Source organism: Diceros bicornis, chromosome 40, assembly GCF_020826845.1.
Source record: "Diceros bicornis minor isolate mBicDic1 chromosome 40, mDicBic1.mat.cur, whole genome shotgun sequence".
Classification (NCBI taxonomy): Eukaryota; Metazoa; Chordata; class Mammalia; order Perissodactyla; family Rhinocerotidae; genus Diceros; species Diceros bicornis.
In genome coordinates, this window is record NC_080779.1 from 16,196,878 (window position 1) to 16,210,643 (window position 13,766).

Below are 13,766 nucleotides of genomic sequence, written 5' to 3' on the forward strand. Positions count from 1 at the left end.
ATACTGCTCAGTTGCTATTTATTCAAGAAACCAATGCAGAGTTTGCAATTACTGAAGAATCAGACTTTATAAATAATCTGCATGGAACAACTACAAGCAAGAATATTTTGAAGAAGTTGAGAAAACACTAATTCAGTATAACCTGAAATGGACTCTGCTAAGATGTGTTGCAACTGATGGTAGTAGAAATATATGTGGAGCAGAAAAAAGTTTAGCTGGGCAAATTTACAAAGCATGTGAAAATGTAAGGTGTTTAAAGCCTGTGGTTGGGCCGGCCCCGTGGCTTAGCGGTTAAGTGCACGCGCTCTGCTGCTGGAGGCCCGGGTTCGGATCCGGGTGCACACCAACGCACCGCTTCTCCGGCCATGCTGAGGCAGAGTCCCACATACAGCAACTAGAAAGATGTGCAGCTATGACATACAACTATCTACTGGGGCTTTGGGGAAAAAAAAAGGAGGAGGATTGGCAATAGATGTTAGCTCAGAGCTGGTCTTCCTCACAAAAAATAAATAAATAAATAAAAGATTTAAAATAAATAAATAAATAAAAGCAAGATGTCCATACCCACATAAATTTGCAGCAGATACGATTTCTGAGCTCAAACGGCAGTTCCAGGAGAGTTTATTAGACATCACTGCGAGTGGAAAGGACAGTTCCATATTTCAAAATCCATTTAACTTTGTAACTGAGGATCTTCCACATTATCTTCGTTAGAAGTGATTAATCTGCAATGTGGCGACATACTAAAAGGCAAATATCAAGAGAAGAATCTAATTATATAAATGCCTTCCAAGCAATGAATATGCTCAATTAAAATCATATGCTTGCAGGCTAATATATCAGTATTTGGCAGTACCTCTCTGTATGAAAAGACATTTTCAAAGAAGCAATATGTAATATCTCATCACACATCAGCATTAACAGATGAACATTTGCAATCAATTTAGATGATGGGAAAGAGTCATTTTGAACCCCAATTAAGTGACATGTTATTTCCAAAATAAAAAAAGGAATTCTAGGGCCGGCCCCAGTGGCCTAGTGGTTAAGTTCGGCGAGCTCCACTTCATGTTCAGTTCCTGGGCCCGGACCTACACCACTTGTCTGTCAGTGGCCATGCTGTTGCTGCGGTTCACACACAAAAAGAGGAAGATTGGCAACAAATGTTAACTCAGGGCAAATCTTCCTCAGCCAAAAAAAAGGAGAGAATTCCATTTTCTCATTAGTTAGACCCATATTACAAAAAATTTATACTCAGTTATTATTATCATTATATTTTGAATTTTGTCAATAAAAATGTTGTGGAAATTTATTTTCTTTCTTGTTATGTAAGTTCCTACATAAGGTCCTCAATTCTGCCTCTTGGCTGGGAAACACTAAAACATTTGCTACCTGGCCATTTACAGAAAAAGTTAACGGATTTTTGCTTTTAAGCATCAAAATGTGCACATATCCCCAGAAATTTATTTTTAAAGTTTTATCTTTCTGTAAAAATGATACATGCTCATTGTAATACTATATAGGAGGAATAAAAGAAAGAAGCTACCCAGAGATACTTCCCACCCCACCACCCAGAGATAAGTGTTATAAATTTGGGGAGCACCTTCTAGACATGATTTCTGCCAGTATTTCTAAAAATGTGCCCCTTGGAACACTAGTTGCTCAAGATGACTCTCAACAAAAGGGTTTGTATAATGTTTCTTGATAACATTTTAAAAACTCATAAACAGGGGCTGGCCCAGTGGCTTAGCGGTTAAGTGCGTGCGCTCTGCTTCGGAGGCCTGAGGGTTCTCAGGTTCCAATCCTGGGCGAGCACCGACGCACCGCTTGTCAAGCCATGCAGTGGCGGCATCCCATATAAAGCAGAGGAAGATGGGCACGGATGTTAGCCCAGCACCAATCTTCCTCAGCAAAAAGAGGAGGATTGGCACCGGATGTTAGCTCAGGGCTGATCTTCCTCACAAAAAGAAAAAACAAAAACAAAAAACTCATAAACAAAACATGATCATTGTGAAAAGATTGGAAAATACATAAAAGTAGAAAAAAATCAGTTTTTAAAAAAATCACCCTTAATCCTGTGGTATCACAAAGGATCCCCAGCAGGATTTGATGGCACACTCAAGCTGGGTAATTAAGGAGAGTTTAATAAAGTGACAAAAGTGTTTCAGGGTTTAGGAAAAACTGAAAGGGATGGTTATCGTTCCTGGAGCCAGTCCAACAGGGAGCCCACCTCTGGGCAAGGGTGAGGAGGAGGGAGTGATTTGTTACCAGGACTTGGAGAGGGTAGCTATGGGGAGAGGATGTCTGATAAGAAAAGATAGTCTTCAGTTGAGAAGTTGAAGTCAACCCTCTGGGACCCCACAGGAAGCAAACTGAGTTTCTCAAGACTCATTTCCTGCTGATGCCTCCCATTGGCCAAAACCAACTGGAAGCCGGAGAACAAGCGAGCCCCTTGATGTTGGTGCAGACCTTCCAGGTCAGTACCCCAGGGCACAGAGCAGGGAGGAGAAAGGGGAGAGAGGATCTGCAGGGACAAACAGAGAAGATGCAGACATCACTGCCAAAGGAACCCACGCTTGTCTCAAAAAGGTGCCACTCTGTGAGTTCACACTCTGGAGACAACACTGCCTCAGCCACGTACAAACACATTTGGATCCCCGCTCTTAAGACCAGATTTGGGCTCACTGTGCTATTTTCCTCTAAAAGGAATCCGATTTCCTTGGAGGTGACAGCACAACATGTCAGGACATCCAAAAAGTCAGGTGAGCCTAGAATACCTTGCTGATGTTAGAAAGTGAGGGAGCCTTGATTAGACGGTCTCAGGTGTTGTTGGAAAAGCTGTGAAGAGGCCACACAGAGAGGACTCCCACTGCTAGAGTGAATGGCAGATTATGCATGAAAAAACAATTATAATCATTGGGATAAGCTGAGTCACGGCTCTAAGCAGATATTTTTAAAATGATACACAAACCATAAAGTTTTTGTAAAAGAGTTTTGTGGTGCACCCACACATTTCCAATATTTTTACCAAAATTATTCAAATCACTACATAAATCTTACACTCATGGTTTGGTCATTACACAATATACCTATAAAAATACAAAAATAGAATGTGTAAATCTACATTAACGTGGAAAATAGACCATAACACATTAAATGAAAAAAGCAGGTTACCAAAAGCACGCTGTGGTTTAATCCCACTGGGTGTGTGTGTACTATATGCCTAGGAAAAAGGTTTCAAAGGGTGGATTCCAAAATGCAGTGATTTTTTTTTGAGGCTAGAGGGATCGATTACAGGTGACTTTTACCTCTTTCTATGTTTATTTCAAACTATTTAACGATGAGCAGGCACAATTTTCACAATATAAAAATACATTCAGACAACAGCGCCCAGTTTACGAATGAATGGGCTGTGTGCCCAAAGCTCTCGTGCGTCTTGATTGACTGGAGCTCAAAGTGCGTTTTCTAAGGAAACAGGTGCGCCCGCGCTGGCATGTTTAACCCAAGACGCGCGGGGGTCGCCTCGTGCCAGGGCAGCGTCCTTGCGGTTCCGGAGACGAGCGGAAGGGGCTTCCTACTCCTGGTCAGTTTGCTGGGCCCCACAAGCGCCCTCCCCAGGCCCGGACCGCCCACGGCCTCCCTTCGCCCCTCATCCTGCATCTGTCCCAGCAGCCACGGAGGCGCCTCCTCCTCCCACGCGCCTTCCTGCCCCTCCAGGCTCTCAGCCGCGGGACCGACCCCCGGGGACACATCGGTCACCGCGAGCGAGTTTGGGGGGGGTCACAAGGACGGTGGAGCATGGTTGCGAGAAGCTCGCGACCTTCCCGAAAGTGCAGAGCCTGTGAATGGGGATCTGAGCCAGTATTTCACTCCATTTCCCAAACGAGCAGAGTGCTTTTGCACAGTCTGAGCGTTCACAGGCTTTCCCGGGAGTGCGAGCCTCCGGGCTGCGCTGCGCGCCCCTGCGCCTTCGGGGGCGATCAGCCCCGGCCCGGGGCACGTTAAAGCCCCAGTCATCGTGTTGTAAATTACTTTCCTTTTATTTCTCATTGTGTTACAATTAGCGTTTTGTTTAAATACTCTCCGTGAGGATCACTTTAACCAACTACGAATTGCATTTCAGGATAAAAAAAATTCGTGCTTTCCGACGGGGCAGCCGTTGCAGCCGGGGCCGGTCCTTCCTCCGAGGGACCTACCGCCACAAAGGAAGACCCTCGTAGGCGGGGTCTGGAAAGGAGGAGTCTGAGGCCGCAAACCCAGGTCAACGGAAGGCCTGCGGGCAGAACGGAGGAAAGACCAGGCGGGGGAATTGGGAGCCCTCGCTTGGGTCCGGTGCCCAGACCCAGACCCAGGCCCATCGCCCGGCGCCTGGACCCGGCCGCCGCCCGTTTGCCGGGAGCGCAGCGAATCCCCTCGCCCTTCCCTGAGGGAGTGGAGAAAACGCCTCCTTTGCACGATCCATCCCCCACGGCCAGAGGGGTTGAATACACGACCCTTCCTTCCCGCGTGGACACAGCTTGGTGTGGGGGGAGAAAGAGCTCCGGGGAGCCAGGCATCTGAGCCCGGGCTCGTGCCTGCTAACCGGGGCCTGCAAAGTTCTGAACCTCTGTGAGCCTCAACTCTCTCATCTGATAAACACGATGATAGAACTGCCTCCCTTTTAAGGTTGGTCTGCAGATTAAACGACCCCATATATTTAGATCGCCTGGCTCACGGATTAGTCACCCACCTCTCCTGGGCTCAAGGTCTGTCATCTGGGTTCACATTACAAAACATGGCACTTACCACATAAAACTGCATCCTGGGTAGTTGGTTATCAGTTGGTTTCTCTAATGAAATTCTGAGACCCTTAAGGGCAAAGACCAAAATGAGACCTAGCTCAATTTCTGTGGTGCAACAGCTAAGTGTTTTCGAATGAATGAATGACACAGGGTGTTCCAGCCATGAAGAACAGGAGAGTGTTTGGGGTGGGGTAGTGTCTGTATGTTCCTTGTTTGTATAGGCTGTTTGGAAGTTGAGGATACCTTATAGGAAGCAAGCCTAGGATCCACACAGAATCCCGACCAAGAGGATGAAGAAATTGGGTCTATGGCCAAAAAGCAGATAAGCAAAAAACATTTAGATATAAAATGAAATATTTGGGTTTGGGGCTAGAGACAAGAGATCAGGGTAACTAGGCAAAATATCTGTGGTACAATAAACAACTGCATGACAAGCCATTTCTCTCAACCACAAATTTCAAAAAATCCTTTTTTTTCCCCCACAACGGAAGATTTGCATCAAACCAATTTCTTGTTATCACAAGCTCAAAAACTTGTCTTGCTCTGGTGACAAACATTTTGTGAAACTTTCTGTACAATGAAGGCCAGCGTGCACAGACTAGTATGTTACTGATGCTTTTGAACATAAAGGGAGAGTAGAAAATTGCTGCCTTGTTTTCAATCAGCCAGGAATGTTTTGCAGAGGAGGAGAATTATTAATAGAAGAGCTGCTACCTGTGCATAAAATGTACCACTCTTGCTTAATAAATCTGAATAGCATATCAATGCATATTCTTCTCATATATTTCTTCAGAAAAACAATGAACGGTCTCTGTTAATTGCTGTACTGTTGGGAGGACAACAAATAGATGCTTATGATTAAATAGGGATTTGAAAGATATAAGCAGATTCTGTCCAACGTCCGTTGTGATGAATTGTTCATTCATTCAACAAATATTTATTTGAACATTTTTTTTATAACTATGGAAGGTATATTTGGACAAGATACAATGAGAGGTACGAGAACAGGATCAAAATTCTCAGCAGAGATCTCACCTATATACGCAAATTTCCCGTTTGTTCTCCCATCTTGCCCTTGGCTTGCTGATTATCATTCTTCTCTCTCTTTAACATTATGTTCTTGGGGCCGGCCCGGTGGTGCAAGCAGCTAAGTGCGAGCACTCTGCTGCAGCGGCCTGGGGTTCGCCGGTTCGGATCCCGGGCGTACACCGCCGCACCGCTTGGCAAGCCATGCTGTGGCAGCATCCCATATAAAGTGGAGGAAGATGGGCATGGATGTTAGCCCAGGGCCAGTCTCCCTTAGGAAAAAAAGGGGCATTGGCAGATGTTAGCTCGGGGCCGATCTTCCTCACAAAAAAGAAAAAAAAATTCTGTTCTTCATCATTATGGAGTTTTCTTTCCACTGTCTGGTCTATTTACTCTTTCTTTTTTTGTTTTTGTGAGGAAGAGTGGCCCTCAGCTAACACCTGTTGCCAATCCTCCTCTTTTTTGCTGAGGAAGACTGGCCCCGGGCTCACATCTGTGCCCATCCTCCTCTACTTTATGTAGGATGCCTGCCACAGCGGTGTGTAGGTCCGCACCTGGGATCCGAACCTGTGAACTCAGGGCTGCCAGAAGCGGAGCGCGTGAACATAACCACTATGCCACCACTGGGCTGGCCCCTATTTACTTTTCCTTCTTGTGTTTCATTAGCATTTTTTCCAAAGTTTTTTAAAGTTCCTACACAGATTTTCAGCCATTATATACATTTCTTAAATAATTAAGCCTTTGAGTAAAATAAACATTAAAAAATGCATAAACATTTTTATCAAGTAAACACATGTTCAGAAATGCATTCTATGTCCCCACAAATTGATTACGAATTACAAAAGGAAAAACAGTAACTTCACAGCAGAGAGACCTGGCAGTTACCATCATAACCAAGAGATCAAAATTCACGTCACTGTTATGTGCTTCCCGGTATGATGCACTGAGAAGAACACAATATCGCGCATATAATATTCTCACCAAAAATGCGTAACCTGTATAACCCATACTGTGGGGAAACATAAAATCAAATTGAAAGACATTTTACAAAATAACTGGTGTATACCCTTCAAAATGACAGTGTCAAGAAAGACCAAAAAGGGCCTGCCCCGTGGCTTAGTGGTTAAGTGCACGTGCTCCGCTTCTGGCGGCCCCGGGGTTCGGATCCTGGGCGCCGACGCACCGCTTCTCGGGCCATGCTGAGGCCGCGTCCCACACACAGCAACTAGAAGGATGTGCAACTATGACATACAACTATCTACTGGGGCTTTGGGGGTGGGGGGGGAAGAAAGACCAAAAAAAAAAAAAAGGTGGAGAGTAATAGCTCCAGATTTAAGGAGACTAAAGAGATAAGACAGTTAATGCAATGCATAATCCTGCATTGGATCTCGGAAGCTGAAAAAAATATTATGAAAGACATTATTGAGATAACTGTCAAAATTGGAATATGGAAATCATCTTATATTACTATTAGGTAAGAAAATGTCCTTATTCTTAAAAAAATCACACTGAAGTATTAAGGAGTAAAGGCTCATGACGTATGCAACTTTGAACTATTTCAGAAGAAAATATTAGAGAGAGAAATAGAAAATGGTAAAAACAAATGTGGCAAAATGTTAACAATTGGTCAACGTGGATAAACAGTACGTATAAGTTTGAAATTACTTCAAAATAAAATTTTTAAAAAGAAAAATGAAATTTGTCTTTATTAACAACTTAAAGTACTCTATTAATTCCAAAATACAGAGCACATCTTGAGCAAACATGTTACACTTTAGAGAAATTCTAGACCTAATTTCAGGAAGAGTAAACATTCAGAAACCTCTGCTGAATTAGTCATTTCCCGCCTCTCACCTGCCCGTGTTGACATCCATCAACTAGCAGACAAGTTCTCATATGACACTGGATGCTTGCTTGCATGTTCTTTGGCTGAAGTGACCGATCACATGAATATCACACGAAGGTGAACCTTGGGAAAACACCCCGTGACACAGAATGTGACCACATGTCAGTGTGGCAATATTCAAGGGTTTGGCTGTGAGCATGGCGAGTCACCAGGCCAGAGGGGTGTCGTGACTTAGAAAACAGTAGCATTGGGCTATGTCGGGAATATTTTAAGATAAGTGTAGAAGTTTTAGGTGTATAAGCAGGAGATATATGTTCACTGAAGAAATCTTAGAAAATACAGGTAAGCAAAAGGAAGAAAACAAAAATCACCCACCACTCCACTACCAAAGACGACTGCCATGCATTCTGGAGTTCACATAGGTTGCAAACGTGTCCACACAGAGGCTGAAGCGTGGTGACGGATGTGGGCTGTGGGGCCCCCACTCCACCCTTTTCAGCCTTGGGAAGGCTATTCAGCCACTTCATGTCTCAGTTTCTCCAACCGTGGAACAGAGAAAATAATACCGCCTTGCTCAAATGGTTGATATAGGAGTGAGTTGATATTTATAAAGCACTTAGAACAATGCCTGGGATATGGTAAAACAATATGCACGTTACATAAATTTTCTTTTTTTTTTAACTGAAATATTATAACAGGCAAAACTAATCCATAGTAGAAAAAAATCAGAGCAGTGATTGCCCTTGGGGATAGAGAGCGATTAAGAAGGGTATAGAGAACTTTCTGGGGTAATGATAATGTTCTATACCCTGGTAGGGGTTTGAGTTTACACAAGTATATGCATTTGTCAAAACTCTGAGAATTTGACACTTGAGGTTTGTGTATTTCATTGCATGTAAATTTTATTTCAAAAGAACAAAAAGAACTGTAAACAAATATTGAAATAGTGTTAATGATGTTCATGCTAAAATATTTAAAGGAAAGGGTACTGCTGTCTGTAATTTACTTTGAAATCCATCAAAAATAGCGTGGATGGGGGCCGGCCTGGTGGTGTAGTGGTTAAGATCATGCACTCCACTTCGGCAGCCCGGGGTTTGAGAGTTCGGATCCTGGACGCGGACCTACACGCCACTCATGAGGCCATGCTGTGGTGGCATCCCACATACAAAATAGAGGAAGATGGGCACAGATGTTAGCTCAGGGACAATCTTCCTCACTAAAAAAAAAAAAAGTTGGCTGGATACAGTTAGGAAGGCTACAGTACCTCAGGAAAAAATGAATAGGGCTTGGGATTGATTTCACCCCAACCAGCAGTCTGGGGCTGGGGGATGAATAGGCAGGGACTTGGAGCCACCAGGATGAAAGAAAATCAGAGCCCGAAGAGGAAGGTGGGCAGGAGTGCAATGAGATGCAGTGCAGGTATGATCTGTTTTTCATTTTTAAGGCTCCACTGTGCAGTAGAAATTGGAGGGAATGTGATGGTAGGGAGAGGGAAGCCTAACAGAGGAGCTACTCAGTACACGTAGGAGACTCAGCTCTTACTCACAAGTCTGTCCTCCATCTGTGGCAGAAGCCAGACCTTGAAACTCTGCAAGCCACCAGCTGCCTACCTAGGAATGGATCCATCCGAGAACCAGTGTGAGCCACGCCTTGATGCATGCCTTTGCAAGGATCTACATTTATATACAGTTATGACATGATTTCATTTTTAAACAAGCATACGGTAACTTGCACACCAAAATGAGTTCTCAGTCCCTGCAGATCAGTCACCTGGGGAGGCCACATACTTAGGCTAACAATGCGGCGCCGGTGCACAGCATTCTGGCCCAGGCACCCAACCTACAGCCGTGCTCCTGCGTACACCTAATGCTGGCAAACTGTTATTTTCTGTGTGAGGGCTGGAGTTTGGGGAAGAGCCTACAGTCATTCAGAACCCAGACTGCTGGGTGGAAGGGCCACCAGGATTGGTATGACCATTCAGGATAAGAAAGGAAGGATATGACAAAGAGTGGGGCAGTGTTCTGTTTGAGTCACAAACTGCCTCCAAACACAAAGTGTTGTATAAATGCTTTTGAGAAACGCAGCTCTGTTGGACGATACCCTACACTTACTACTTCCTAGCATAGTTCTTGGTGCCCAGCAACCCTAGGAGTAGGTGAAACTATCCCCATTATACAAGTGAGGCACTGCGGCACTAAGAACTTAGCTAAGACTGTACAACTAGTAGGGTGTGAAGCTGGGATTTGAACCCAGGCAGCCTGACACAAGAGTCCCTGTTTTAATCACTACATTAAGCTTCCTCTCGGTTAAAACAAGGGCATCGCCTCCTAATGTGAAGACCTGGAAGGGAACAAAGCCTGTTTAGAGACAAACACCAGATGAATTCATTAGAAAATCAATTTTGTCACCACATAGTTAAACCTTACATGTATCTTCACATAGCTGTCTTGTTGACTGGTGCAGCCCTGGAACCTAGTGCAGTGACGGGCACCTAGGAGACAATAAAATTTTGCTAAACGAAGTGAATGAATGAATAAAGTAGTTCAAAAGTGTGCATTACTAGGTGACGTGATGTTCGAGGCAGATAGAGAGGGAACTATCGTATATTGAATCCCTTCTGCATGTAGGACAGTGTGCTTACCAGAGTCATTCGATTTAGCCTGACTCTTAGCCTATAAAGTGTATGTTCAGTCCTAGGTCAGGAGGCCTTTCACCATCCAATATGCAAGTTACCAAGGAGCTTTTGGGTGACCCAGCACTCCTCTGTCCCAGGCCCAAGAGTTCAGGTGACCTAAGGGCTTCCTGGACACACCAAAGACGATCACCAAGTGCTTTTTGGTGTGGCTTTCATTTCTAAGGTTCCGTAACCCCTGCCCGTGGTACCTCCATCGGGCACACCTAACCTCTAGCTCCACCTCCTGCAATAGCCTCCCAGCCACACTCCCTGTGTCTGGTTCTGTTCCCCACCCCCTTCCATCTTACACAGCACTGTGAAAATCACCTTCCTGAAGCCCACCTCTGTGAGGAAGCCCCTGTACAGGGTCTGGAATGGGATGGCCTGGCTTTGAGGCTGGTGAGGCCAGGCAAGTCAGTTATCTTCCCTGCCCCCTCCTCACTGCCCATTTTCCCTACGTAATGCCTCAAGATTCTGTAATCCTTGAAGATGGGTTTTTGAGACATTAGTCACCCGTCTTCCAATTTGCCGGCTAATCTAATCTAATTTGACTTCCTTTCTCCATCTCTAACTTGTTGTGATTAATTGGCTCAGACTGCAGCTAGCAGAGCAATCCCGTTGCTTGGTAACAATAGGGCTTTATGAGGATTAAATAAAATAATGTATGCTAAGGTGGTAGCTTGCAAATGCTTGCCACATGATAAACAGTCAGTTTTTGCTTAATCTAAATGTTGGTCCCTCTAATCAAATACCTGCTGTAAAGCTGCAACAAACAAGCAAAACCCTCCAAACCAGACACCTGCTGTGGCTTCTTATTGTCTCCTAGGATAAAGTAAAAACTCTTTACAATGGCATTATTTTTTCAAGAGATTCTAAACATATCTATCCAAATTATATCACGTTGTTCCATTCCTACCATTTGCCCTGCACTCAGCTGAACTGAGCTCTTAACAGTTCCTGGGACATGCTTCTGTCTTCCCACCTTCATGCTTTTGCTTTTTCTGTATCCCCCTGAAATCTCCCCCACCCTCTGCCTCTACTGAAATCCTAGCCAGCCTTTACATTACACCTGCAAAGCCTCACCTGGTCTCCTGAGTCAGCAGTGACTTCTCTGATCTCCACAGTGCCCCCTTGTGGCACTGACAGCATTCTGCTTTTTAATAGCAGTTATTTGTATGTTTCATTTCTCCTGCAAGACTGTAACTTCTCAGGGGTTCTAATTGGGTCTTGTTTCTCTCTGACTCTCTAAAATTGCTCACTGAGTTTAGTGCACATATAAATATTTGAGAGGTAACTAAATGAAGTGACAGGTGTTAAGGTACAGAAATTCAGGGTCCAGGAGCCTGAGTAACCCTGGGTCCAGGTCTGGGGCTAGGGAGGACTGAATTCTGAAGGTCATCTTTTGGAGAGAGGCAGCGCAAGGGGGCACACGTAGACCGGAACAAAGCTAAAGCTGAGCCCAACTTGGTAGGTAACTAAAGTTCCCCCAGGGATCTGTGCCTGTCAGGGTGCTCCCAGGTCCTTCCCCTTCCTGGGGATAATTCTGTTTAAAAATTTTTTTAATAACTTTACTGAGATATAATTTACGTACCATACAATTCTTCCATTTAAAATGTACAGTTCAATGATTTTTTTTTTTTTTTTGCTGAGGAAGACTGGCCCTGGGCTAACATCCGTGCCCATCTTCCTCCACTTTATATGGGATGCCGCCACAGAATGGCTTGACAAGCGGTGCATCGATGCGCGCCCAGGATCCAAACCCCGGGCCGCCGCAGCAGAGCACACGCACTTAAACACTACGCCACCGGGCCGCCCAGGGAATTTTCCTTTTTTCCCTGCTTCACAGATTTGCCCACGGCCCAGGCTTGACTGTGAACACGAGTACCACTCCTACAGAACTGCAGAGCAGAAATCCCTTTTGTGTCTGGTGGGTGAACCACAGCATGGCCACGGAATGAAAGTCAGTCTTGAGGGTTCAGATTTAAATAAGCTTCAGTGAGCCCCACCTTGAATTAGACACTTCATTGGTGCTTTTAAACACACCACCACATTTAATCACAACAGTCCTATGAGGAAAATCTTATTGCCTCAATTTTAAGGATGACAGAATGACGCTCAGCCAGAGAGACCAATGAGCTACCTCAAAGTCACACAGTCACTGAGGAGCAGAGCTGCCACAAGGACTTGACTGCCCCTTGAAGGCCCAGTTAGATATACAACAACACAGTCAGGGCTGCAAACGCCACGCCTACAGGGGCCAGGCAGGTAACACCAAGGAGTGAAGGGGCCTGGTATCAGAAAATAGGAGCAGTGGCAGGGGCATGTGTATCCTCTAAGAGTGGCAGTTTCTGATTAGCACGGAGCAAGTACGCCAGGTAGTAATGAGGTTCTCATGTGGCCAGTGTTCTGATTTCTCCATAGATGCTGGAAATCTAGATGTTGAGTGAACCATCCCATTTTTAAATAAGGAGCCAAGCTGGAACAAAAATAAATAAATAAAAAACACCCCTGCAGGTCAAATTTGGCCCAGGAGACTGCTATTGAGGATGAATTCTTTGGCTTAATAACCAACCTCCCTTTCATTCAACTTTCAAAAGCAAACAGGCTATTAATAAGGTAACCATTCAGCTTTTAGTTGCCATTCCACAGGCGAAAAGTGGTTGACTGGGGTTGGCCCGGTGGCCTAATGGTTCAGTTTGCTGGCACTCTGCTTCGGTGGCTTGGGGTTCACCGGTTCAGATCCTGGGCGTGGACCTATGCACTGCTCATCAAGTTGTGCTGTGGCAGCGTCCCACATACAAAATGGAGGAAGATTGGCACAGATGTTAGCTCAGAGCCAATCTTCTTCACAAAAAAAAAAAAAGGTTGATTGGAGTGGGAGGGCAGGGGTGCCTCCTGGCCCCAGGGCTCTGTCGCTGGGGAAGAAATTAAGTCACTATCAATTAAGTCACTGTCTTCAAGAAGTTGGGCCTGCCAGAAGGGTGGCTACCTTCACCAAAGTTCCTGGGGCCATGGAGGGGGCCGTGAATGTGGCAAGACCTTGGGAGCAAATAGGGGGCCCCGGCCGTCCCAAAACAAGGGTCTTGAAAGCATGCGCTTTAGGTGGGACAGGTAGGGGACAGAGTTTTCTTTAAATTGTTAAATATATGAGAAACCCACAGGAAGATACCAGTCATTCTTGCTCTCTCTCTCTCTCTCTCACACACACACACACAGTTAAAGCACTTGCTGGTGCTTTGCTTTCCTCATCCAGAAATGGGGCTAATCAGCCCCTCCTTGCCTGCGTAGCTCACCGTTAGTAGAGTCAGAGGAAGAAGTGGGTAGAAAAGCGCTCGGGATAGAATAGGGGGCTAAGTAGGCCTATGGTTCATTGTGACAAGAGATTTTCACATATCGAGGTATATGGGGTTAACTTTGGGTTCAAAACTGATTTGGCTGGAAC